This window comes from Hyperolius riggenbachi, chromosome 3, assembly GCF_040937935.1.
Source record: "Hyperolius riggenbachi isolate aHypRig1 chromosome 3, aHypRig1.pri, whole genome shotgun sequence".
Lineage (NCBI taxonomy): Eukaryota > Metazoa > Chordata > Amphibia > Anura > Hyperoliidae > Hyperolius > Hyperolius riggenbachi.
In genome coordinates this window covers 337,823,678-337,850,437 of record NC_090648.1, presented here as the reverse complement: position 1 = coordinate 337,850,437, position 26,760 = coordinate 337,823,678, and the positions used below count along the sequence as shown (strand labels likewise).

At 42.2% G+C, this 26,760-nt stretch overlaps 1 protein-coding gene across 4 annotated transcripts in view; it reads right to left on the bottom strand.

Moving 5' to 3' along the window:
* CDK17 (cyclin dependent kinase 17) overlaps positions 1 to 25,608 on the bottom strand; it is a 223,351-nt gene extending 197,743 nt beyond the window's left edge. For 2 of the 4 annotated variants that reach the window (XM_068276903.1, XM_068276900.1), the window contains exon 1: positions 25,234 to 25,607. The gene's annotated coding sequence lies outside the window, so the exon portion shown is untranslated. Of the gene's footprint in view, positions 1 to 3,300; positions 3,542 to 25,233 lie in introns of those variants that run through there. The other 2 variants (XM_068276904.1, XM_068276902.1) reach the window with 2 other exon arrangements.
* Positions 25,609 to 26,760: the final 1,152 nt, after the last annotated feature.

The window sequence follows — 26,760 nt, the reverse complement described above, 5'->3', positions numbered from 1 at the left end:
TGTCACTATGTAGTGCTCAATGCGTGACTAGCAAACCTTCTTGCTGTCTAAACCAGACTCAAAGCAGGCCTGAAGTCAACATGAGGTGAACATGCACAGTGTACAAAGCTCAAGAAAGGAAGCCAGACTTCGTTCAGCAGCGAATCGATCATGATCATCCTGCGTGAAGTTCAAGCATTACCACAAACATCCAACAACATTAATTCACAGGTTTGTAGGTCTAGATCATTAAATGACCAACACCAAGAATTACTAATGTTTGGGTGTCTTGTTCTTCCCTTGTGTGTTGCCCCCCACCTCTCCATACAACAGAAAAAGGTTGCTTGGTTCTAGCAAATCAGCGTGTATGTACACATATTGTTCCTTAAAGAGAATCTGTATTGTTAAAATCGCACAAAAGTAAACATACCAGTGTGTTAGGGGAAATCTCCTATTACCCTCTGTCACAATTTCGCCGCTCCCCGCCGCATTAAAAGTAGTCAAAAACAGTTTTAAATAGTTTGTTTATAAACAAACAAAATGGCCACCAAAACAGGAAGTAGATTAATGTACAATATGTCCACACATAGAAAATACATCCATACACAAGCAGGCTGTATACAGCTTTCCTTTTGAATCTCAAAAGATCATTTGTGTGTTTACCTTCTGTCCCCTTCTTCTCTCATGCACTGAACATAACAGGCTTCCTGCAGACAGCTCTGCTTGTGCCTGTGTTTGTAATTCCTCAGTATGTGTCAGCCAGCTACTTTCACAGCCTAACAGAGGAGGATTTTTATCCAGCTCTCTTCTATCACTGATAAGATAGCAGAGAAGCTGCTGGCTTATGTAAATAAAACACACACTGGAGTGTGCATAGAGGAACAGACCAGCACGTAAGAGTTGGCAGCCTTCCAGACACAGGCCGACAAGTCTGACAGGGGAAAGATACATTGATTTATTACAGAGACCGTAATAGTACAAAGTGCTGCAGTGAGCCAGAACAGATTAGAATAGGTTTAGGAACTTGTAGAATGGTAGAAAAAAACATTGTAATTTTTGTTACAGAGTCACTTTAAACAGTCACTTAAAATAATCACCAACGATTATTCTGGGTAGCTGTAATGAAGTGTCTGTTTGGGCAACGATGCCTATACAGACAATTTGGTATTCCAAACTTGTAAGAAAAGGTACTTGCTTTAAGTTGTTAAAACATGCTCTATTAGATCTATAAAAGCCACTGAGAAAAGCAGCATTTACAAACAACTGCAATATACTTTAACTAATAGCAACAGAAATCAACTTTCAGTATATAAGTGTGACTATAGTGAACTGCTAAAAGATCTGTTAAGCCTGGTACACACCACACAATTTCTTTCAGATTGGCGGGTCAAAAATCAATCATTTCCAACAAGTCCAATCTGATTTCTGATCGATTTTCCGGTCACTTCTATACAAAATCGATTAGAAAACTATCAGAAACCAGGTCCGAAATAAACAATTCGAGCAGTCAATCTGACAGGAAATTGCATGGTGTGTACCAGCCCAGGCATTATAAGTACCCAATGTATTGTGCTTTGTACCATGTAACAATATAAAACAAAGTCAGAGCTGGTCAGATTTTATCTTTCATTAAAGGGACACTTAAGTCAAAAAAAAAAAAAAAATATATGTTTTACTCACCTGGGGCTTCCAATAGCCCCCTTCAGCTGTCCGGTGGCCTCGCCATCTCCCTCCGATCCTCCTGGCCCCACCGGCAGCCACTTCCTGTTTCGGTGACAGGAGCCGACAGGCTGGGGGCGCGAGTGATTCTTTGCGTTCCTCGCCACAATAGCGCCATCTATGCTGCTATAGCATATATCATATACCATATAGCAGCATAGAGTGTGCTAATGTGTCTGGGAATGCGAAGAATCACTCGCGTCCCCAGCCTGTCAGCTCCTGTCACTGAAACAGGGAGTGGCTGCCGGCGGGGCCAGGAGGATCGGAGGGAGACGGCGAGGGCACCGGACAGCTGCAGGGGGCTATTGGAAGCCCTAGGTGAGTAAAGGCCCATACACACGTCGGATTTTAGCGAACGACCCGTCGTTTGAACGTTCCGTCGTTCGGACGTTTTCGCGTCAAATCCGACGTGTGTACAGACTATCGTTCGGGTGATAAGACTGGTTACCAACGATCCGCCGGGCGGATCGCTGGTAACCAGTCTTATCACCCGAACGATAGTCTGTACACACGTCGGATTTGACGCGAAAACGTCCGAACGACGGAACGTTCAAACGACGGGTCGTTCGCTAAAATCCGACGTGTGTATGGGCCTTTAAATTCATTTTTTTTTGTTTGACTTAAAGAGACACTGAAGCGAAAAAAAAATGATGATATTATGATTTGTATGTGTAGTACAGCTAAGAAAAAAAACATTAAGATCAGATACATCAGTCTAATTGTTTCCAGTACAGGAAGAGTTGAGAAACTCCAGTTGTTATCTCTATGCAAAAAAGTTAATAAGCTCTCCAACTAACTTAGTCGTGGAGAGGGCTGTTATCTAACTTTTATTATCTCAACTGTAATTGAACTGTTTACTTTTCCTCTGCTAGAGGAGATGTCATTACTTCACAGACTGCTCTGAAAGACTCATTTTGAATGCTGAGTGTTGTGTAATCTGCACATATTATAGAGTGATGCAGTGTTAGAAAAAACACTATATACCTGAAAATAAAAATATGAGAATATTTTCTTTGCTGCTAATCTTCTAGTAATTATTCATAGTACACAACCAATTCATTATATCATATATATTTTTTTCGCTTCAGTGTCTCTTTAAGTGTCCCTTTAAGGGCCCATTTCCACTAGAGCGAATCTGCATGCAGATTCACATAACCAATGTAAATCAATGGGCCTGTTTCAACTTGTCAGAAATTCTGTGCGGTTGACTGTGCAGAAAAAAAAAATCTGCACAGCAGAGCCATCAGAATTCGCACAATGCAAGGCTAGTGTGCGATTCGCCTGTAATGTATTTAATTGGGTTTTTGCTATGCGAATATTCCATGCGAATACAGGCACTGACATGGTTAAATTCGCATACCTAAAGATGCATATTTTAACGAGTTTCCGCGTTAAAATTTGCATCCGCAGTCGAATTCGTTTGTGTTTTCCACAACGGAAACGCACCGCACTAGTGGAAACGAGCCTTTATAGTGGGAATTTAAATTCCTTATACTTATTGTGTGATTCTATGACACACTGCCATACAAGCTCAGTCTAATACAAACATGCCAGAAAATGTCGTGAACAACTATTGACTAACCCAGGGAAACGTAAACTTACTGAACAGACCGATGCTCCAATTTCTTTAACTGTGCTATGGAAACCACATTCTGTAGTTGATTTAAATCCCTCACAACATTGCTCTGCTTCCAGTATGACGCAGATACATAAACTGCTAAGTATATAACTGACCACACTTCTTGACAGTGCGCACAACTAGCAATCAGTGAGTCCGAATAGCTGTATATGTGACATGTACCTCCCTAGCAGAGAGTTACTGAGCAGTGTGGCTGTATTAATATTTCACAGGAATGTCAAGATGCAAGTAAACCTGGGGATCAGTAAACTGTTGCTATGCAACCCTTTTCAATTTGCCGTTTTTGAAAGGCTTCCTGTTATGGCAGAGGCTCATGTTACATAACACACGATGGAAGTGTAATTATTACATGAATGACTATCTAAAATATTAAGAGCTCTTAAACCTCCCAAGCCATTTTTATTTCCTTTGATGTTTTATAAGTTTGAGAGCAAGCCCGAGCTTACTATTGATTAAATATAGCACGCTTCTCTAGGCAGGTCATTTTCTGAGCTGTTGTGTAGACTGTTCTTGGCATAATAAAGAAAACTGTAATATGCTAACTACAGCAACCAACATAATAGGCAACATTTTTTCCTGCTCTGCTGTAAAGTGAAATGTAATTGGTTACAGTGGGACCTATTTGTAAAGGTGATGTTGGCCTGATAGCAAGAAAAGTGCTGTTATTTCTGCAAACAAAATATAAGTAGCTTTTAAAATTACAATATTTATTAAAAGCCGTAATCAGCCTCATTGATATGCACTTTTAAATAGGCTTGCCATTGCACAGATCACCAAACAGCAAAGGAAGCACTGGAAAGAGTGCTATGCAGTTTTCCAAACATGTTAGCCATTTTCATTGCTAAGGAAAGAAAAAATTGCAAACAATTTGACTATTTAAGTGGATAGCACTGCAGACTAACAATGTATGTGAATTACAATATTGAGCATTGATCACTTGTTTGTAAATGTAATGTTATAAAAGTGTAAATTAGCTTTTAAAAACGGGAAGAGAAAAAAAAAAAATTGATGAGATCTGATAACATCCCATGTTAGAAGTCCCAGGAAAAAAAGTTAGTTGAATAGGGGTTAGGGGTCTTGGAATGGTCATTGATATATTTTCTAAAAGCATAAACAAAACTTGCAAAATTGAAGTGGACTTGAACTTAGAACTGCCTCTGTGCTCTAAAATATAAACAGCATAACCACTTTTAAAGAAAAACATTTCTTGTTACAGAACTCCTGTAACAAATCTGCAGGGTCTACTTACTGCTTTCATTGAAGCAGACAAAGGCTTAACATCCTGTGTTTACAGATTAGCTGTGTCTACCAAATATCTGTGCCGAGAGATCAAATTACACTTGCAATTACTTTAAGATGAGGGGAATTCTGACTTGCAAATCCTTTGAGAAGATTGTAAAGCATCATCCACACTGCAAGCTCCATAATCAAAACAACTGATGTTAAAGGGAAACCAAGGTAATTGACATATGGTGGATGAAACCTTTATTTCCATTTAAACAATGCACATTGCCTGGCAATACTGCAGATTCTCTGCCTGTAATACTTTAACCACAGACCCTGAACATGCATGCAGACTAGAGGTTTCTGACAAAAAAAGTCTGACAAGATTAGCGGCATGCTTGTTTCAGGTGTAGGGATAAATACGCAGCCTCCAAACATCTCTCACCTTGGGGTCCTTTTCACTATTATTATACAAGGCCCTCCAACAAACACAACCACATACAAGAAACACAGAAATTGCCCAATGGGAACATATGCTACACTGTAGATCAGATGCTACCAGGAAAAAGTATTTGCCGTGCAATTAAACTGTTCAACAATATTTACAAAGTCCCAATTTAACAAACCATATATAAAAAGCCAGTTACAAATAGTATTACGGCCAATAAGCAATGCAGATATCAAAAGAGAAAAGAAAAGATCCGCTCAACTGGTATGTAAAAAGTCCAACCTTTATTTAAAAAAAAAAAATGTACACACTGGACATAGCAAAAAAGTTAGCTCATGCGTATCGGAGCCTCACACTCGCTCCTTAATCATAGCTGAATGCAGAAATCAATCATACGGTTCTACATCAACCATGAGTCCTGAATATAAGAGCTTAGTATAACTTATTTCAAGATAAAGAAAAAAAATAGGGAATTCTCTGCATTGCCACCTACACACAATCATACTGCAGTTAAGCTTCTCATTTTAATACGGAGTAGAGATACCATAGCAACCAAGACGTGTGTCACGACCTCACAAATATGAAGGAATTGGGGAGAAAATATAAGACTTGCATCCAAAAGAACCCTTATTGTGGAAAACAAAAACTGGTAATAGACAGCCAAAAATCTGTAAGTGTAATGAAGAGGTTACAGAAAGCTTTCTAAACTTCTCCAAATTTATGTGTGACCATGACTGTGGAAAACCGTCTTTCAAAATATTCCTGTCACACTGGGGCCAACTTGCTTTATAGAACATTAAGGGCTTGTTCACACTAAGGGCGCTTTTGGGTTTTTTTGTTTTTAAGCGCCAGCGATTTTCAAAAATTGCCCTAAAAGCGCTTGTGCAAGGATTCCCTATGAGAGTGTTCACATGAGCGGTTCGATTATGATTAGCTCACCAAAGCGCTTGCCTCAATGGAAGGTGTAGGGCAATCGCAAAGCGCTAGCGATTTCCCCAGAGTGTTCATGAATAAATACATTGACTCGTGTATAAGTCCCCTCCACAGTAGCCAGTACAAGTCAGCCCCCTCCCCAGAGGGAAGATATGAGGCACAGCAATTGCCACACAGGAAGAATCCCAGATCATTGCACCACTAACACCTTGCTTTCATGCTCAGCTCCATAAGCCAAGGGACACAGGAAGTCTTGAGCCCCACACTCTGCACATCATGTTGCAGGGGATGGAAGCCCCGGACACAGCAGGGAGGCAGCTGGCAAGAGCAGGATCACTAGTGCACAAATCCATACGCTCCTCTGCCATTAACAAAACCTGCTCCACTGACTCACAAATAAGCTGAGGGGGTAACTTTTCAGCACATTTTTTATGCAGAAAAATTAGGCTTATACGCGAGTATATACAGTATATATACCGAAACCAATCACTTCAAATGGAATCATTCTGCAAAACTGATTGATTAACCACTTCGGCCTATCTGGACGAACTTACTCGTCCAAATAGGCTCTGCTGCTGCCTCCGCATGGTGCGCGCGATGGGGCACGCTCCCGTCGCTAGCCCCCCGATCAGTGAATGGGAATATAATTCCCATTCACCGATCTAACTTCCCCGCAGAAAAACCGACGCTTTCTATTGAGAGCGCGGTATTTCTGCCCCCAGGAAACTTCTCCGTCTTCTTTTACTTCCTGAATGCGAGATCGTTCGCATCCAGGACTTTGACTGTGGCCAAATAGTACACTGCACCAACATACATTTTTCAATAAACAATTATTTTATTTTACATTTAAAATTAGCTGTTTCCCTCCCACACCAAAAAATTACCCACATACATTTTTTATTAAGAAAAAAAAAAAAAATATATACAATAAAAAACAAACAAAAACAACATAAATAGTTACCCAAGGGTCTGAACTTTTTAAATATGCATGTCAAGAGAGTATGTTATTATATTATTTTAAATTAGAAGCTTATAAGTAGTGATGGACGCAAATTGAAAAAATGCACCTCGATTTCTAAATAAATATCGGCGCCATAAATTGTGATAGGGACATCATTTAAACGGTGTAATAACCAGGACAGATGGGCAAATAAAATACATGAGTTTTAACTACGGTAGCGTATATTAATTTCAAACTATAATTGCCAAAAACTGAGAAATTATGAATTTTTCTCATTTCTTAATCTTCCTGTTATAATGGATTTAGAAAAAAATTCTTAGCAAAATGTACTACCCAAAGAAAGCCTAAATAGTGGCGGAAAAAACAAGATATAGATCAATTCATTGTGATAAGTAGCAATAAAGTTATTGTCGAATGAATGGGAGGTGAACATTGCTCGGATGCATACGATTTTCAACTCTGTAGGCTGAAGTGGTTAAACAATCGATACATCAATAAATGTTGATTAGCACAATCAACAGTAACCAATGTGATCAATCGGAAGGAAGACTGTTTACTAAAACTGAATTGTTAATTGGCACCTTTAATTGGAGGATCTAACAAAAAACATTACATTCCAAAAAAGCTTTTAGGATTTCAGCCAGGTCACACTGAAAGCTGTATGGACCCTTTTCTATGACTGAAGATACATTGCACTTGAACCTTCCAATAGACATCTCAGTGACTCTTATGTACGCAATTTAGAAGTTTTATCTAAACAAGCTGCATTACACATCTGCATTTTCACTGCGGCGTCTAAAGAATTTTTCCTTTGGCTGCAGCCTAACAGCCCAGATGACAATTTGTACTTTAGAATTTAGTCAATAGACACACAAGGTAGAGACTTTAGATCAGTAAACACCCAACTGCATCTGGAGTTAGCCAATCAATAACTACAGTTTCAAAACAACAAAGAAATCTATCTAAAGCATATATTTACTGACAGCAATACAATTTTATACAGAGCAGCACTATCAAAACAATACTATTAATGAACCAACAATCACAGCCATCTGAACTCAACCAAATTGCTCTGTTGATCCTTGCTGCACCCAAATGCTTTACTATTGCCATTAGTGACAAAGAGAGGTAAGGGGAATGCTTGTTAGTCATGTGGACAATAAATCATCCAGGCCTGGCATGACAGAAAGCCATGCCTAAGTGAGGCAAACAATGCCCTGGAGCTTGAGCTGTAATTTCTCTTTTATGGTGGACAGCATGGAAACATTTCAGAGTAGAAAGATCATCTCTTCCTGGCAGTGTTATGGAAAGACTCAATACAGGGAATGTTCTAAGATGTGAGCTTCCTCTGTAGGATTCCACAGCAGAATCATACACTAAAACCAGGTTACCATCTAATACAAACATGTCACTGTAGAAAAAGGAACTATTTGCCACTGACTTTAAGATGGCTTATGTCGATGGTTCCTGTGAGTGCAACAACCCCAGGCTCATCTAAAAGACAAAAAGGAGCCCAGGAGCCCAATTATGCAGAATCATGTTAGATTCGGAAAAGCAAAATGCTTAGGATGTATATACTCATAAAGGTGGGTTGCAAAACCTTGCAACCACCATCATAGCAGGTAGGAAATTAACCGTCCCCACTCAGTTTTCCAGGTCTGTAAATGGAACTGGTCGGTCAAACTCCTCATTTTCTTTAGGACAAACTAAAAAACCCTATCACTTCTTAAGATATTTAACAAGACACTAAAAACTAGGGTGGAGGCACCCAATGCATATAAGATAGGCTAATAAGCTGTTGATCTTATAAAGATAGAGGTAATCTTAAAGAGAAACTCCAACCAAGAATTGAACTTTATCCCAATCAGTAGCTGATACCCCCTTTTACATGATAAATAGAATGATTTTCACAAACAGACCATCAGGGGGCGCTGTGTGACTGATTTTGTGCTGAAACCACTCCCACTAGAGGCTCTGAATACCGCAGTACTCCTGGCAAACTGCCACAATGTAACAATGTTCACAGACAGGAAATGGCTGTTTAGAGCTGTCTAACAGCCAGAACAGCTAGAAACAGCTACATAACATGCCCACAGTAACAATGTCACCATGTAATGCATGTCAGAATGTGAATCTGGGAGAGGAAAGATTTTACAATGAGCAAACACTGACTAAATCATTTATACATAATTATGGTAAAAAATGAGGTTTATTTAGTCTAGAGAAAATACGCCTTAGAGGGGATCTAATTAACATGTATAAATACATCAGAGGGCAATATAATACCTTGGCGGATGAGCTTTTTGTCCCTAGGCCTTCTCAAAGGACTAGAGGACATGATCTGCGCATGGAGGAAAAATGTTTTAGCCATTTATTTAGGAAAGGGTTCTTTACAGTAAGAGTGATTAAGATGTGGAATGCATTGCCACAGGAAGTCGTTATGGCAAACTCTATACCTGCATTTAAAGGGGGCTTAGATGCTTTCCTTGCGTTGAAAGACATCCATGGCTACAATTACTAGGTAATGCCTAATGATGTTGATCCAGGGATTTTATCTGATTGCCATCTGGAGTCGGGAAGGAATTTTTCCCTTTAGGGGCTAATTGGACCATGCCTTGTAAGGGTTTTTTCGCCTTCCTCTGGATCAACAGGGATATGTGAGGGAGCAGGCTGGTGTTGTACTTTATACTGGTTGAACTCGATGGACGTATGTCTTTTTTCAACCAAAATAACTATGTTACTATGTAACTATGTAACTATGAAGCACTTTTTTTACTACATTATTTTCACTGGAGTTCCTCTTTAAGTCTAAGAATTTGGACCAGTTTAACGAAAAAAGGTACTTTTATTTGAACACATAAAAATTAAAATATGCTTCGCGGGTGCTTGCCCACTTCCTCAGGTCAGTGAAAAGAAAAAAAAATGCCTTAAAGGGGAATTGCAGTGAAAATAACGAAAAAAAAAAGTGCATAATTTTTACAATATTAATATATAGATTATTTGGTCAGTGTTTGTCCATTGAAATATTTATGTCCTTTTAATCAATACCAGTTGCCTGGCAGCCCTGCTGGTCTATTTGGCTGCAGTAGTGTCTGAATTTGCCAATGCACCAAGTCAGGATAACCTGATTTGTTACAATACAGAGAAGTCAACATGACCACACAATCGTAGGGTTTTACATATGCCAACACAAACTTATGCACATTTGAGCTAGCCATACACTAGTCGATTTGTAGAAGATAAGGAAAGCAATATTCCACCATTACCAATGTCAATAATTTTCTTTGTCTATGGCCTTGTACCACTCAGTTTTACGATGCTTACACATGCACAATTACTGTTGCCAGCAGGGATCGCAAGCTCTTGGGTGACAGTTTGGAGTGTAGTGCTGTACAGACATGTCATTAGCCTACAGGCTAGTGATGCGTTTTGTTGCTACGGGGGTATGCCTAAATTTGGAAATGTGTCTACGTGTTTGAAAATGACTGACTCAAAACACTTTGGATAATCATCATCATCTAGAGGAGTTGCTAAATGCTTTAAGGCACAGTTCCTTAACCCTGTCCTCAAGGCCCACCAACAGTACGTTTTGCAGAAAACCACAAACATTCACAGGTGAGGTAATTACTGTCTCAGCAGAGCTGATACACTACCTCTGTGGATTTCCACAAAACATGCACTGTTGGTGGGCCTTGAGGACAGGGTTGGGGAACACTGCTTCAAAGAGAACCCGAGGTGGGAATTACTAATACTATTGGGGCACAGAGGCTGGTTGCGCACACTAAGACCAGCCTCCGTTGCCCCATGGTGTGCCTCCATGTCCCCCCTGCTCGCCGCTATAGCCCCCGCAGTGCTGGCGACACGCAGCGTGTCGCCAGCACAATGTTTACCTTAGCGCTGTCTGTCAGCGCCGCTCCCCCGCATCGGCGCACCCGCCCGTGTCCCTTCCCTCCCGCTGATTGGAGGGAAGTGACGCGGGCGGGTAGCGGCGATGCGGAGGAGGCGGGGGAGCGGCGCTGACAGACAGCGCTAAGGTAAACATTGTGCTGGCGACACGCTGCGTGTCGCCAGCACTGCGGGGTCTATAGCGGCGAGCAGGGGGGACATGGAGGCACACCATGGGGCAACGGAGGCTGGTCTTAGTGTGCGCAACCAGCCTCTGTGCCCCCATAGTATTAGTAATTCCCACCTCGGGTTCTCTTTAAGGGACAGTTTCCCCTGATTAGTAAGCACATGAGCTGTTGGGTTCTCTGCCTAATACCCCATTTATTCTATGGAAAGGCAGGTGGCTTAGATAAGCAAAAAGCATTCTTGCACCTTGATGTAGGCACTAACAACACTATTTAATAACTTTTTTTGTTGCGGAGGAGTCACTGGACATTTGGGGGAATATCTGTACTTGCATTGAGTTTTCATACAATAAAAAAAATTATGAACCATCGTTTAAAGCAATGAAAACCTAATCAGTTTTTAACGGTCTACTTGTCTGCACGGAGTTTGTATATTCGTGGGTTTTCCTCCAGGTGCTCCAGTTTCCACTTACATTCCAAAAACACACAAGTTAATTCGTTTCCCCCAAAATTGGCCTTATGCTGGGGATACACTAAGTTTCTGTACCGTGTATCGACCAGCTGATCCGGCCAGCTGATAATATTCAGCTGGTCCGATCACGCTGCTCGACCCCCGCCGGCGGACAATGGCAGGGTATCGAGCAGCTGAAAAAAGGAGCGCCGGCGGGGGCGAGCCGTAATCGATTCGCGGAGACGTGGCGGGAGTCAATCCGGCGGCTAATCGGCCGTCGGATCGACGCATATATTCCAGGCACAAGGCCTCTTTCACAGTGCGACGTTAAAGTCGCACGTTACAAAATGTTTTAACGTGGACTAAGGCGCAGCAATAGTAAGTCTGTGCAACAGTCACAGTGCACACATTGCGTTGTGTGTAACGTGTAGCAATATTTAGAAAGTGCTGCATGCTGTGCGTTTAGCAATACATTTGCTGCGTTGTGTGTTGCACATGCTCAGTAATTTTTTTTATTTTTTTTTTAAATGTAAGGCATGCATCGTTTTTGTTCCATCACTGTGCGACAAAAACGGTGCACCAAACGCAGGGCTAAAGAATGTACTATAACGTCCAAGTTATGGTCTCAATGCATTGCATTAGGGGCACGTTATGCGACCTTAACGTCGCATCAAACGCACCGTCCCACTGTGAAAGAGGCCTAATACTACAGTGCATACGATTAGGGTAGGGATTTGATTGTGAGCGACAAGACAATATACAGGTCGTTCTCAAAAAATTAGCATATTGCGATAAAGTTCATTATTTTCTGTAATGTACTGATAAACAGACTTTCATATATTTTAGATTCATTACACACAACTGAAGTAGTTCAAGCCTTTTATGGTTTTAATATTGATGATTTTGGCATATAGCTCATGAAAACCCAAAATTCCTATCTCAAAAAATTAGCATATTTCATCCGACCAATAAAAGAAAAGTGTTTTTAAAACAAAAAAAGTCAACCTTCAAATAATTATGTTCAGTTATGCACTCAATACTTGGTCGGGAATCTTTTGCAGAAATGACTGCTTCAATGCGGTGTAGCATGGAGGCAATCAGCCTGTGGTACTGCTCAGCTGTTATGGAGGCCCAGGATGCTTCGATAGCGGCCTTAAGCTCATCCAGAGTGTTGGGTCTTGCCTCTCTCAACTTTCCCTTCACAATATCCCACAGATTCTCTATGGGGTTCAGGTCAGGAGAGTTGGCAGGCCAATTGAGCACAGTAATACCATGGTCAGTAAACCATTTACCTGTGGTTTTGGCACTGTGAGCAGGTGCCAGGTCGTGCTGAAAAATGAAATCATCTCCATAAAGCTTTTCAGCAGATGGAAGCATGAAGTGCTCCAAAATCTGATAGCTAGCTGCATTGACCCTGCCCTTGATAAAACACAGTGGACCAACACCAGCAGCTGACATGGCACCCCAGACCATCACTGACTGTGGGTACTTGACACTGGACTTCAGGCATATTGGCATTTCCCTCTCCCCAGTCTTCCTCCAAACTCTGGCACCTTGATTTCCAAATTACATGCAAAAGTTGCTTTCATACGAAAAAAGTAGTTTGGACCACTGAGCAACAGTCCAGTGCTGCTTCTCTGTAGCCCAGGTCAGGCGCTTCTGCCGCTGTTTCTGGTTCAAAAGTGGCTTGACCTGGGGAATGCGGCAAATGTAGCCCATTTCCTGGACACGCCTGTACACGGTGGCTCTGGATGTTTCTACTCAAGACTCAGTCCACTGCTTCCGCAGCTCCCCCAAGGTCTGGAACTGGTCTTTCGCCACAATCTTCCTCAGGGTCCGGTCACCTTTTCTCATTGTGCAGCGTTTTCTGCCACACTTTTTCCTTCCCACAGATTTCCCACTGAGATGCCTTGATACAGCACTCTGGGAGCAGCCTATTCGTTCAGAAATTTCTGTGTCTTACTTGAGGGTGTCAATGATGGCCTTCTGGACAGCAGTCAGGTTGGCAGTCTTACCCATGATTGCGGTTTTGAGTAATAAACCAGGCTGGGAGTTTTTAAAAGCCTCAGGAATCTTTTGCAGGTGTTTAGAGTTAGTTGATTCAGATGATTAGGTTAATAGCTCGTTTAGAGAACCTTTTCACAATATGCTAATTTTTGAGATAGGAATTTTAGGTTTTCATGAGCTGTATGCCAAAATCATCAATATTAAAACAATAAAAGGCTTGAACTACTTCAGTTGTGTGTAATGAATCTAAAATATATGAAAGTCTAATGTTTATCAGTACATTACAGAAAATAATGAACTTTATCACAATATGCAATTTTTTTGAGAAGAACCTGTATATACTCTGTAAAGTGCCGCAGAAGAGGTTGGCGCTATATAATACCAAATAAAAATACATAATAGTCTACCAACTGCTATAAGTTCCTGATTGGTGCAAACTTATTTTATAACAATTTTTATAGATCCTACAAACCAAAATGAAACGATGTGCATGCACAACAAATTAAAAATTATAATGAATGTCAGCATTAGGTAGACTATTACACAAATCTCACCAGCCGAGTGCTCTAATGACCAGCAGAAGTAACCTGATCCCAACACTTGTTTTCTATAACATCAGAGTGGCGAATATAAATAATAGCCTCTCTGAGTCACAAAGCCTGGGAGCATTTGACAGAAATACTTTGCAAAGCCTTACTGACCTTTCACCTTTCCCTCTCTCCACTCACTGTTTCCACAATGCCCTCAGCATAAACAGCCACAGGCAATTTTCAGCTTCAGCTCTCACCCACCCACATTGTGAAAACTCTGCAAGGTGATTGGGTGATGCTTCTTGGACGTAGGGGACTGTACTAATTGACGGGAGCTCTATGGGTAAAAAGGGAACACACCAAACAGGCATTTCACATTTCCATCCTTTAAACATCTGATTAGAACATTTTGCCCGGGGACAAGTGGAAACAGAAGTTCATACGCAAAGCCATCTGCAGGTACATTCAGCTAAAGTGTGCTACATTTTGAAACCAACTGTAGCAGAAGCTTGATTAAACACACAAAAATTCTCTCAAAATACTGCAGGAAAATGTTTAACCGCACGCACGGTCACCTTAGAGTGGACTTGAACATTATGTATTAGGCCTGAACGATTTTAGGAAAAGATTGAATCGCACGATTTCTGTCAGAAATTACGATTTCGATTTGATTTACGATTTTCTTTAAATCAAGATTTAGCACTAAATTCACAATGTACATTACTAGGAAAAGGGAGGGCGAGTTGCATTGTTGATCAAGCATGTCTTCGCCAGCGCAGATTGTCATCCAATTCAATATTATCGAATTAGATGGGTCGATTGGCTGCTAAATCTGCAGATGTATGGCCACCTTAAACCTCCCTCAGCAGTGGTTACAAGTACAATCAGGAGGAATAAACAACCAAAATATTGCACAAAGTAATGAGAGGTTTACCTGCTTGCTGTAATCTGTGGACTTCTTGTGATTACATCCCCCCCCCCATGGTTCCTAAAAAGTCCCGCTGCCCGTAATTGGCTATTTTGAGGGAGGGGGCGGGACTGTACAATTCCAAATTGCATGGCCACATACATGGCCATGCACACTAGCGACAAGCTGAGGATGCAGGGGGCGGGCCGTGCATAATTGGCAAGCTGCAGCCGATGGAATGAGCAGAAATGGAGGGGGTGGGCTGTCCATGATTGACAAGCTGAAAAGAGAGGATGGGGCGGGACGTGCACATGACGCGGCTGATGCAGGAGCTGTGATGGAGAGGGCGGGACTGGAGGCTTTCCGGCCGAAGATTAAATTACATTATAGCTGCGGCTGCACACTGCAGTGAAGAGGCAGGGGATGTAGCCACGGCCCGATAGTGGGCCGGGGGCTGGCGACCAGTGATGTTGAGGTACTAGTAGGAGACAGCCGCCGCTAGTGTGAGAGCCCGTGGGCGGAGTTTGCCATCCGTTCTGCTGATTGGCTGCACACTAGTAGGCGGAAGTTGGAGGAGACACTGAGCCGCTTCCGTCACGGCGACTGAAAGTACTGGCGCTGAGCCGCCCCAAACCGCTGCTGCACCGAGCGGTAGCAGGGAATTCTGGGCTGACAGAAGAGGGGGATAAAAATCGCCGCTACGGCGATCACGGAATCGTCTTTTCCGTGATCGCGATTTCGATTCAAAAACGATTTATCGTTCAGGCCTATTATGTATGCACATTTTATATTTCCTCATCTTCTATGGCTACAAAAAAAACTTACCGTATTTTCCGGCGTATAAGACGACTGGGCGTATAAGACGACCCCCCAACTTTTCCAGTTAAAATATGGAGTTTGGGATATACTCGACGTATAAGACTACCCCTCTTCCAACACACACCAAATTAAAATAAAAATTAAAAAAAATCATGTACTGGTGCTGTGTATGAACAGATACTGGTGCTGTACTGTATGTGTTACCCAGTAAATAACCGTATATAGTCACTTGACTTGTTGCATTGGTCAAATCTCCTTAAAGTGGATCTGACTGGTCAGCTCTCCTTGTCTACCTGTTTATCAGAGCGGTATGGAAAAATAGATTGCGCTCCATCAGCAGGGAGATCTGAGAGGCGGTAACAGGATAGAGTGTATCACCGGGCATCAATGACACCCGGTGTATAAGACGACCCCCAACTTTCCAGAAGATTTGAGGGTTAAAAAGTAGTCTTATACGCAGGAAAATACAGTAGATCACTTTCATTTCATGTTCTCTTATCTGAACATAAAAAAGCTGCTGAATTCCACACATTCCACAAAGACTTTTAAAGGGGAGAATTAAACCAAATTTAAAAAAAATAAAAAAAATAAATAAAAAGCACTGGTCCTTTAGTAGTCAGTACCAAACAGCTGGGGGTTCTTTTTATCTATAATACATTCCTCCTCTTTCCTTTATTTCCCTTCCTAGCTGCTTATCTGAAACCTGATCCCCTGCTCACTTGGGTTTACAAGCAAAGCTGAGGTGACTCAGCGATAGGAGGAGAAAAGAAAAAAAAAGTTAAGGGAAGAATGACATCAGTATTTAGCCTCAGCTGTGGGCAAAAGACATGGCCCCCACCACGAACAGCTCTCTTCATTTACTATATAAAATTCACTGAAATCAAAATTTGAACAGTACAATACTTGTGTTATGCAAGTAGATCAAGTATTTATCTACTAATATATGTTTTTTCCCTGGCATAGTATGGCTAATCCTATTGCTTTAAAGGATTTATACATAACTGGGGCTTCCTCCAGCCCCATCAACACAGATCGCTCCCACGCCGCCGACCTCAGCCTTCTTCAGCTCCCTTAACTTCGGCCAGTCGCGGATAGTCTGAGCATGCGCAGTGCACTCCCTTCGGCGGCGAATTATACTGCAACTGCGGAGAGAGCGCACTGTGCATACTCAGACTGGCTGAAGTTACGGGACCCAGTACCGGAGCTGGAGAAGGTGGCGTGGGAGCGATCCGTACGGATTAGCCTGGAGGAAGCCCAAGGTATGTATAAATCTTTTAAAGTTACTTCATCTCTGGTTTCCTTTAAACAGAAGATGAAAAAAATGATTTCCTTGAAGAAAAAGTTAATTGAATAAGAGCCAATGGCCCATATGCAATTAGCTTTTTCTAATGAGTTATCTAAGAGATACATTTTCATATTCTCTTTAATATAACTTAAGTATCTAAGATCAGTGAACATGTACTGGCAAAATTGAGAGTTTTTTTTCTTGCTTGCTAGTGGTTTCAAAGGCATTTTATGAGGTGTGAAAATATCACTTGGGGAAAACTATGGAGAAAAAGTGGATTGTATGTGGGCCAATGTGTCAAAGGTCTAAACACACCTTGGTAAGTTTGATAAATTTGGAGATTTCCATTATCTGCCAGTGAACTTCTCAACTCCACTTTATCAAATTTCGAAAAGGTATAGTTGGGAGAACATAATCAAGTAGTTGTGAGATTGGTACATGTCATGCTAGGTACACACAAAGCAATTTTCTGACGGATTTAGGCACAGTTCACATTAGCGGTTTTTCCGGAACGTAACAAGTACGTATACTGTACAACGGGAATGGATGTGAAAGGATCCAATGTTAACCTATGGATCCATTCACATGCTTCCGGTAGTACGGATACGTTCCGGTCCCAGGACCTAAAAATTGCTGCAAGCCCTAATTTTACGGACCGTTCTGCTTAGCGGAACGGATCCGGAAAAAAAAAAAATGCAGCAGCATTGGAGCAATGGAAAAGGGAACGTTTCTCCACACTAGTGAAGAGACGGACCGTTTACACGGGGGATGGGGGCATGGGCCAAGGCGAATCAAGCGACGGGAGGGTGCAGCAGGCAGGCGGGTGGGTGAGGGAGGGTTTTTACATACCTAATCTTCTGTAGCAGCCGTTGGTAGAGGCTTCTGTCTTCTTCCGCGTCATGAGGCTACATGACGTGCCATGTGACTAGTCACATGACGCGCTGTGTAGTCATGGCAGATGAAGAGGAAGCCTCTACCGCCGGCTGCTACGATAGATTAAAGGATACCCGGTTGTGGCAACCCAATAGTCCTGACTCAGAGAGGAAGTGACTACAGTGTGACCCTCACAGGTAAGAAATTCCCCTTTTTTTACCTCTTTCTTGCTCTCAGAAGCCATTTTCTGCTAGGAAAGTGTTTTATAGTTGGAATTTCTTATCAGAGTCAGGACTGAGTCAGCCACTTGCATACCTGATATTTAACTCTTTCAGGCAGAGGAATAAAAAAAAAGGAACACAGCATAGTTATTTGTGTGCTAGGCACTCTACATACACCTGTCAATCTCATAATGTCACATGTCAGTTCAGGTATCCTTTAAGTATGTATTGCTGAGTGAAAACGGACCTGATCAATCATTGATCAGATCCGTTTTCACTGTGTGAGCCGGGCCATGGACTGAGCCATCCGGATCCGGTGAAGCGGAGACCGGATCCGCTCACTGGATCCTTTTGGCTCAGAACGCAGATGTGAACCAGGTGTCAGATCACTTATTTCCAACATGTCTGATCGGATTTCCGATTGATTTTTCAAAGAAGTAAATGGGAAAAAAATTCCCAAAAATGTATCAGAAATCAGATCGGACATGTTGGAAGTAATTGATCAGACAGCAAATGTCTGAAAATTGCCTTGAAGGCAGTAGGCTGCATTGATAATAAAGCTAGCACTGCCACAGTGCAAATGCGTTTTGGATTCAATTTCTGATGAAAACCGATAGATAAGTGCCGCATTTATTGCTACGGTCCAGTTGAAATCCTTTATATTATTGGGTTGCCACTGACACCTATAAAGCTAGCTTCAGACTACAGTTACCTGACAGTTTCTTCTGCAGGCAGTGCAGTCTTACAAGAGGGTCGTCACATCCCCCATGATTGTCACTATCACCTCAGTCAGAGTTCACGCAAATTGTTCTCATTCATGACTGCTGCCTATCCACAAATTCAACTTTAATGATCTCAGCTCACTTTCTTCTCTGTTTTGATAGTGTAAAAGGATAACCGAGGTGAAAATAGACTGATAAGACAAGCAATTGTATCTATCATCCTAAAAATGACTTTTTTTTTTTTTTTTAGATATCCCAGAGTTTTATTTTATATTTAAATCTAGTTTTTAAGATATTACTGTTTCTTTGTCTCTGCTCAATGACTCCTTTACTGAAGTATGCTAGAGCTCAAATCTATGAATTACTGGCCCTTTTTATCTCTTTCCTGCTCACAGAAGCCATTTACTGACAGGAAAGTATTTTATGGCTGTAATTACTTATCAGTGAGGGTTATATAATCAAGCCGCCAACTCTAGATACCCAAAATTGGTCCAACTACACAGCCCTTGCAGAGCTATGGAGTGAGCAACGAAAAACCAAACATATCATCAGACTTCTCAGTTTAAAAAACCACCGACTCTTAGTACCCAAAAAATTGCTCCGACTCCACAGTGTGTATACAAGCAACAAGAAAAAGAACCCATCTGTTTTAAGGTTTCTAACAGATGGGTTATTTTTCCTGTTGCTTGTGTTTTACATACACCCTATTTCTGTGACATACCTCTAGCTCTATGTGTTGTGTTGTCCAGTGTGTATAAACACACGTGCAACTTCCCGCACAACCAACTCAATGACATGACCGACAAAGCGATTGCAAAACTTGTATTTTCCGCACATCAACCAACTCATTTGCATACTGCGCACGTATGCTAACGGACTGCATGATATGGCCGCATTCAAAACAAATACAAGTCATTCAAATGACTTCTACACATGCAGCCAAGTAACTGCAGGATATCAGCCAAATAGTCGTGCAAGTCGATCCACCTGTTGGATCAGGCAAACCTATTATCAGTCGCTCATCTAGTCGTTCGTTACACATTCACAAGCCTAACTATTGTCCAACCGACCAAGTTTGGACAATAGTTGGATGAAAACATTGCACATGTGTATGTGCCTTTAGACTATCGAAATCAACTTGAGGGCTCTTTTCCACTATGCAATCCGATCGCGATCACGATTCCGATCGCAATCGCGTTTCAATTTCCACCATGCGATTGCGATTGAGCTACTATACTCATTATAGTCCAGCTCAATCGCATACAAAACGCGGCAGGACGACGATTGCGCTTTGACCAAAATCGCATCGCAATCGGATCGCACTAATGGAAATTGCTGCTGCAGTTTCCATTAGTTTAATGTACCTTGCGATTTGCGATCAGAAGCAAATCGCAAATCGCAGGCTAGTGGAAAAAGGCCCTAAGGCACTTTTTATTTTATCAACTTTTATTTGATTTCGAGGAGTGTGTAAATATTGGTTCCTGTGACTCAGGATTGGCTCGCACATCATCACAGCGGTCCTCAGCGAACAGACACGAAGAAAGGATCCATGCTTTGCAATGAGCCAATTGACATATTTCTGTTGTGCTGATGTTTGTTTGTGTAAAAACACAGCCACTTTGACTTCTATGGACAGTGAATTGCATTGCCGGAATGGGCATTTCCAATATAGCCGATTATGCTTGTTTCCCCGCATGTGTGCATGACGGGGAGTCATGCACACATGCGGGGAAACAAGCATATTCGGCTATATTGGAAATGGGCCCTTACAGAATCCCTAAAAATATTTAAGAGCACTGGAAAGATATAAAAAGGGCAACATATATACAAACAGTATCTCCAGTTATGCAGCTCACCTTGCTGATTGAACTGATAAAGAGGTCCTTCCCTCTCACTCAGTACTGAGATAGTTTTAGGGGTCCAAACAAGGACACATTTCCAAACAAGTTATTTAAAATCCATTTCAGAAATCACATCAGTGAAGACTTCACTGCTCCATCATGAGATCTGACCTTAAAGGGGAACTAAAGTAAGAGGTATACGGAGGCTGCCATATTTATTTCCTTTTAATCAATACCAGTTGCCTGGCAGCCCTGCTGGTCTATTTCTCTGCAGTAGTATCTGAATAACACCAGAAACAAGCATGCAGCTAGTCTTGTCAGATCTGACTTTAAAGTCTGAAACACCTGATCTGCTGCATGCTTGTTCAGGGGCTATGGCTAATAGTATTAGAGGCAGAGGATCAGCAGGGCTGCCAGGCAACTGGTATTGCTTAAAAGGAAATAAATATGGCAGCCTCCGTATACCTCTTATTTCATTTCACCTTTAAAGGACAACTGTAATGAGAGGGATATGGTGGCTGCCATATGCATTTCCTTTTAAACAATACCAGTTGCCTAGCAGCCCTGCTGGTCTTTTTGGCTGCAGTGGTGTCTGAATCACATCAGAAACAAGCATGCAGCTAATCTTGTCAGACCTGACAATGTCAGAAACCCCTGATCTGCTGCAGGCTTGTTCAGGATCTATGGCTAAAATTATTAGAGGCAGAGGCTCAGCAGGATAGCCAGGCAACCGGTATTGCCTAAAGTGCTTATCAAAATTAGATATTTACCAGAAGAGAGGGAAGTCTCAGTATCGTACAGAAGCTTCCCTCAGTGCTATGTCCCCCGTAACTGAGCGCGTGCGCACTCAGCAACAGGAACATCAGAGCACCGAGGAAAGCCTCAATAGGATCCTGAGGCTTCCCTTTCTTATCTCATTTTGTACCATAGCTTTGGCTCGGGTTCACTTCAAAAGAATATAAATCTGGCAACCTCCATGTCCCTCTCATTACAGTTGTCCTTTAAAGGAAAACTGTAATGAGAATAATATGGAGGCTGCCAAATGTATTTCCTTTCAAACAATCCCAGTTGCTTGGCAGTCCTGCTGATCTATTTGGCTGCAGTGGGGTCTGAATAACACCAGGAACAAGCATGCAGCTAATCTTGTCAGATCTGACAATAATGTCAGAAACACCAGATCTGCTGCATGCTTGTTCAGGGTCTATGGCGGAAAGTATTAGAGGCAGAGGATCTGCAGGGCTGCCAGGCAACTAACATTGTTTAAATGGAAATAAGTATGGCAACCTCCATATCTCTCTCCTTACAGTTGTCCTTTAAGGCAATTCCTAGTCTTACTGCGAGACCATAATATTGTCTGTGTGCTGCGGTATTCCTCCGATCATTAGGAAACATTTAAAAGATTGTATGTATATCTATGTGTGGACAGCTTAAAGTGCAAATACTACCCATAATTAAAAACAGAAATTACCCCTCGCTCTAGATTTGCAGGTTTGATGGCATACCGTGTTGCAGATACATAGTGCAATCTGAGGGGGAAAAAAAAACATGATCTCAGAAACCTTCACCAGGGATTCCCCAGAAGGCAGCTGTATATTCTACCAGGATCATCATTATATAAACAGTTTTACGAGAGGCCACCTCTGTACACTCAGAAAAGCGGAGGAAAAACAATATTATTATCGATCTATACACTGGGCAATACCAAAAACAAGAAATCCTTAGCCATTGTGACACCTGCAAGGCATAGTCAGGCAGTGCATGCTTGGTAAAAGCAATGCTTTTGTGTAAATGCAAAACCCACCGAAAAGGAAAATAAAATCCTTTCACAAAAGGAGCCCCAAATGAAAGGATAATGTATATGCATATTACCTAAATGGCATCTTTTCTAAAGAGACTGCGGAATTCGGTAATGTTTTCCCATTAGCTCTATGCATCCAATAAAATCTGTATAGCTTTGGTGTTGGCGTGTGCATGTGTAGGAGGGGGTCATTACATACAAATCACAATAGAGATTGTTCAATTTGTATAACCGTTCTTCTTAATCAGCACCTCTCCCTGCCATTTCAACACAATACCATCCCCCAGCAACAACGATTTCACCATTTGTAGCAGTTGCTTATGTGGATGAGAAAAAAAAAATCCTGCTGGGTTGCAGAGATTCCCCTGGCTTCTACAAAGCACCACAGTCACTGGTGTTTCCCTAGCAAGCCATGATCATGCTAAAATATATAACACACTGCTGTCACCTACACAAACGCTACCTTTTAACCTCCAATGAACAAACCTTGCAGGATTATCTAGCAGCATTAGACAAGCAATGAAATTAGCAGGACACAAACAATATATATTCTCAATTTAGAAATAAACCTAAAATACATGAAGGTTTCATAGAGAACGCGGTTTTAAAAATGACAATGCAGCATCAACAGTGGCGATCTAAACTAAATGTATGTATTCAATGGAAGTGTGGATATTAGTGGCCAGTGAGTCTATTCCTATTGGTCAAGCAATTTCAAAATAATTGACCTATTAACCTCAGCCATTTTAATAGGAGGACCAGGAAACAAAGAACCAGATATGTGTTTATAAAATACATACTCATGGCCAAAAATTCAGGTCAAGTTGTACAAACAAACCATAGATGATAACATATATAAATAATCAAAGCAAGCAAAAGATAATGTAGTCATAATTCACAGCTTGAAGTAATGGAGGAGGAGGGGTTCTCCCAAAACACTATTCTGCATCTAAAGGATGGTACACAGCATGCAATTTTGGCACTAGTCTATGGGACCCAGTATTAAACTTCATAGGGAACAGTTCTCCAACCACAGTTCCCTCTACAGCACAACATGTTGTGATTGGCCGAATAGTGTGGGCGTAGTTTACTATAACCTATCTGAAACCCTGCAGTTCAAGAGGGTGTTGTCCACCACCCAATCACAATAACAGAATTTCCTTACAAGGTTTTCTGTCGGGTCCCCTAAACTAGACCAGTGCTACAATTTTCATTTCAGATCTTATTTCTCTTTGAGAAAATGATCTGATAAGACAAAACAAATACATATGCAGCCTTCTGATTGCCAGCAACCTATCCCAAGCTCAAAAATCTCTCTTCCTTGATCCGAAGCAGATTGGACAAGCTGGAAAATATCCATCAAAATACTGGCTATTTTTCCATGTATATGTCCTTCCAATTCATTTAAATGATATCCAATCAGAAAAATGATTGGAAATATGATCGTAATTTGAAAAAAATAAAATAGCATACCTGTGTACGCTAGCTTTCTTCTATACTAAATGTCAGATCTGAATATCAATCTGACCACTTGCTCGAATATGATCTCAAGTGAAAATTGCATGGTGTGTACCGGACTTTATGTCTACAAAATGAGGATATACATAAACAACCCAAAAATGCAGCATATCAAAGCTTTTCCTGAAGGAAGAATTTATTATAGCAGTTGATCAGCAGGACCAAAATATTTTGACGTGCCAGAGCCTTCCAAAAACATAAGTGAACAAACGCAAAATCACACAAACACACTACAGGCAGGAAGGACTGTGGGGTAGACTTGAATTGCTCTCCCTCCCTAACAATTAGAGATGGGAAGTTCGGATCTTTTCAATGATCCGGATGATTCGAATCGGATCATTGAAAAGATCCGGATCTTTGATCCGAATCTCGGATCATTTTACTACCGAAGCATTCGGGGTGAGATGACTAGCAGGACAGGAGAAGGGGAGGGGAGTGGACGCACAGAGAAGGTGAGAAGATGGACAGAGGGCAGGGAGTGGACAGAGAAGGGAGGAGGGACGAGCAGAGAGCAGAAATGTTTGTGCACACAATACCCACATGCTGCAATCATATGCTTTACATGTATTTATTTCACCTATATGCTCATCTGTGTACTTTCCATGCAAACGTCACACAGTGAAGGAAAGCATTCCCAGAAGATAAGTGCAGCTGTTTAGTGCCGAGTGGAGGAGGATCATTTTGCCTTTCAATCACAGTGCCTACAAAGTTACTGAGCTGTGCTGAGCTGAGCCAAACAACATAGCCAAAAGCTTCCAATGTGATCACTGTGCAGCACTACGGAACAGCCAGCCTATAATGGGCAGCACGTTATAGCCAGTATGTGTGCTCTACACATATCTGGCAGTGGCACCCATGTCCCCTCTCTCTTATCTACCTGCTGTCCCTGCAAGGCTGCCTCCCCTCCAACAGAGCGATCCATCCCTGCTCTGCTTCCAGGACCCCGCTGCCCGCTGAGAGGGGGCGTGTCGCTCCTGGCCCCGCCCCTTTTGCGATCCGAATCGTTCATTTTGATGATTCGGATGATAGACTCATTAAATAGATTCGGATCAAAGATCCGAATCGTTCATGATCCGGACAACACTACTAACAATGCACCAGGAAGGGGCACTGTAGCAACAAGGAAAGGGCATCCATCCACTCTCATGTGTACAAATACCTATGTGTGAGCAGAGGAGGGAGGGGGAGACACTACTGTACAAGTTATGCCAGGAAAGGGCCACTGGGACGGGCAGAGGTCGCACTGATCTGGCGGGGACGAGCAGCAGGGCTGGTAGCCGATACTTACAGCACACAGCAGCTGGAAGGGATGTCCTTGTTGCAGCAGGCCGGATACAGCAGAGTGTGTGGGGGTCTTCCTGCTGCCTAGTGAGCGGCCGCCTCCTCCTCCTCGCTGTCCCGGAGCCCTACCGGCCCTGCAGTGTCATGACCCCGACACATCACCGGGCTCCGCAGACAACATGGCTCCCGAACCCCCGGGGCAGCCGGCTCAGCTCTCACCACCTTCTTCCCGCTCAGCACTTCACTGGCAGCTGGGGAAGTGTCCGGAATCCCGGGCCAAGGCTGACGTCTCCTCCGGATTACAGTCCCCGGGCAGGATCCTGCTCCTTCTCGCTGATTTTTTTATTTTCCTCTTTGCTTTTTTTTTTTTTTTTGAACGCAGCAGTAGCTGATCCGCCCCCGTCCTGGCAGCCTACAGAGGTGGAGTAACACGGTGATAATGGAAACACGGCGCCCCCTGCTGTATCCTGTCTGCCACTACACGATCAGGGAATTCCTGCAGCTTTTTTACATTACTGGAGAATCGGGACAGCCCCAAGTTTTCAGGACTTGGCACTGACGTGTGTTTTCCCAGCAACACACCTCTTGCACAGCTGTTACTTAAAGGAGCACTATCGCTAAATATTGTAAAATTACATACTTAAAACATGTTCATGTCTCCCAGAGTAAAATGCACTATAATTTTTTTTCCCTATAATGTTGTCGCTTAGTTCTCACTTGAGCTGAGAACGGACATTTTTTGTCTGTTCTCCGCTCATCGCAAAAGTCGGGTCTGTAGGATCCTTTGCTGTAAGCGGGTTGTACTTTTGTGCATTCCGCGGTAATCCCGGGCAGGCGGAGGTGTTCCCCATGTAGCTTATGGTGGTAACGCATCTTCCCTGGGCTCCATCCAGGCCACAGCGGATCATCGGAGCGGACACTACACTGGCCGTACATTGTCCAGCGCAAGTGGGAACCAAGCCTTTCAGTAGGTAGTAAAAAGTTAACAGATCTGACATATTTTAGACTGATCCATCTCCACCTGGCAGATTCTTAGTACAGTATTAACTTCATGCTTTAGAAGAGTACTCACTATTCAGCTTCTCTACTGATTAGCTTTAGCACACTATTTTTGCAGTTGGACTGAGAAACTGAAGTTTCTTAAATAACTGAGAATCCCCTACGAGGAGATAAGGTACTAATACTCAATTCGCAGCATCAATATCTGGCAGATTCGATCATTATGATTAAATGTGCCATAGAATTATGCCATAATGTTGCCACCCCATCATTTTGATTACCTGCAGAAATCGATCAAAATGATTGATCTGGCATGCTGGAAAGAATAAGTTGCGTTGCTATGATTAAGGAGCCATGCTTTGCTTTTATCTATGTGTATCATGATGTCGGAATAAAAATTTATCATAGCAACCCAGCCAGTTGGTGTAGCGGGACTCAGTGGCGGACATACGGCCGTGCAGGCCGTGCCACCGCACGAGGGCCCCTGAAGTTCCGCTGCTTCAGGGGCCCATTAAGTATTGCAGGTTTTTTTTAT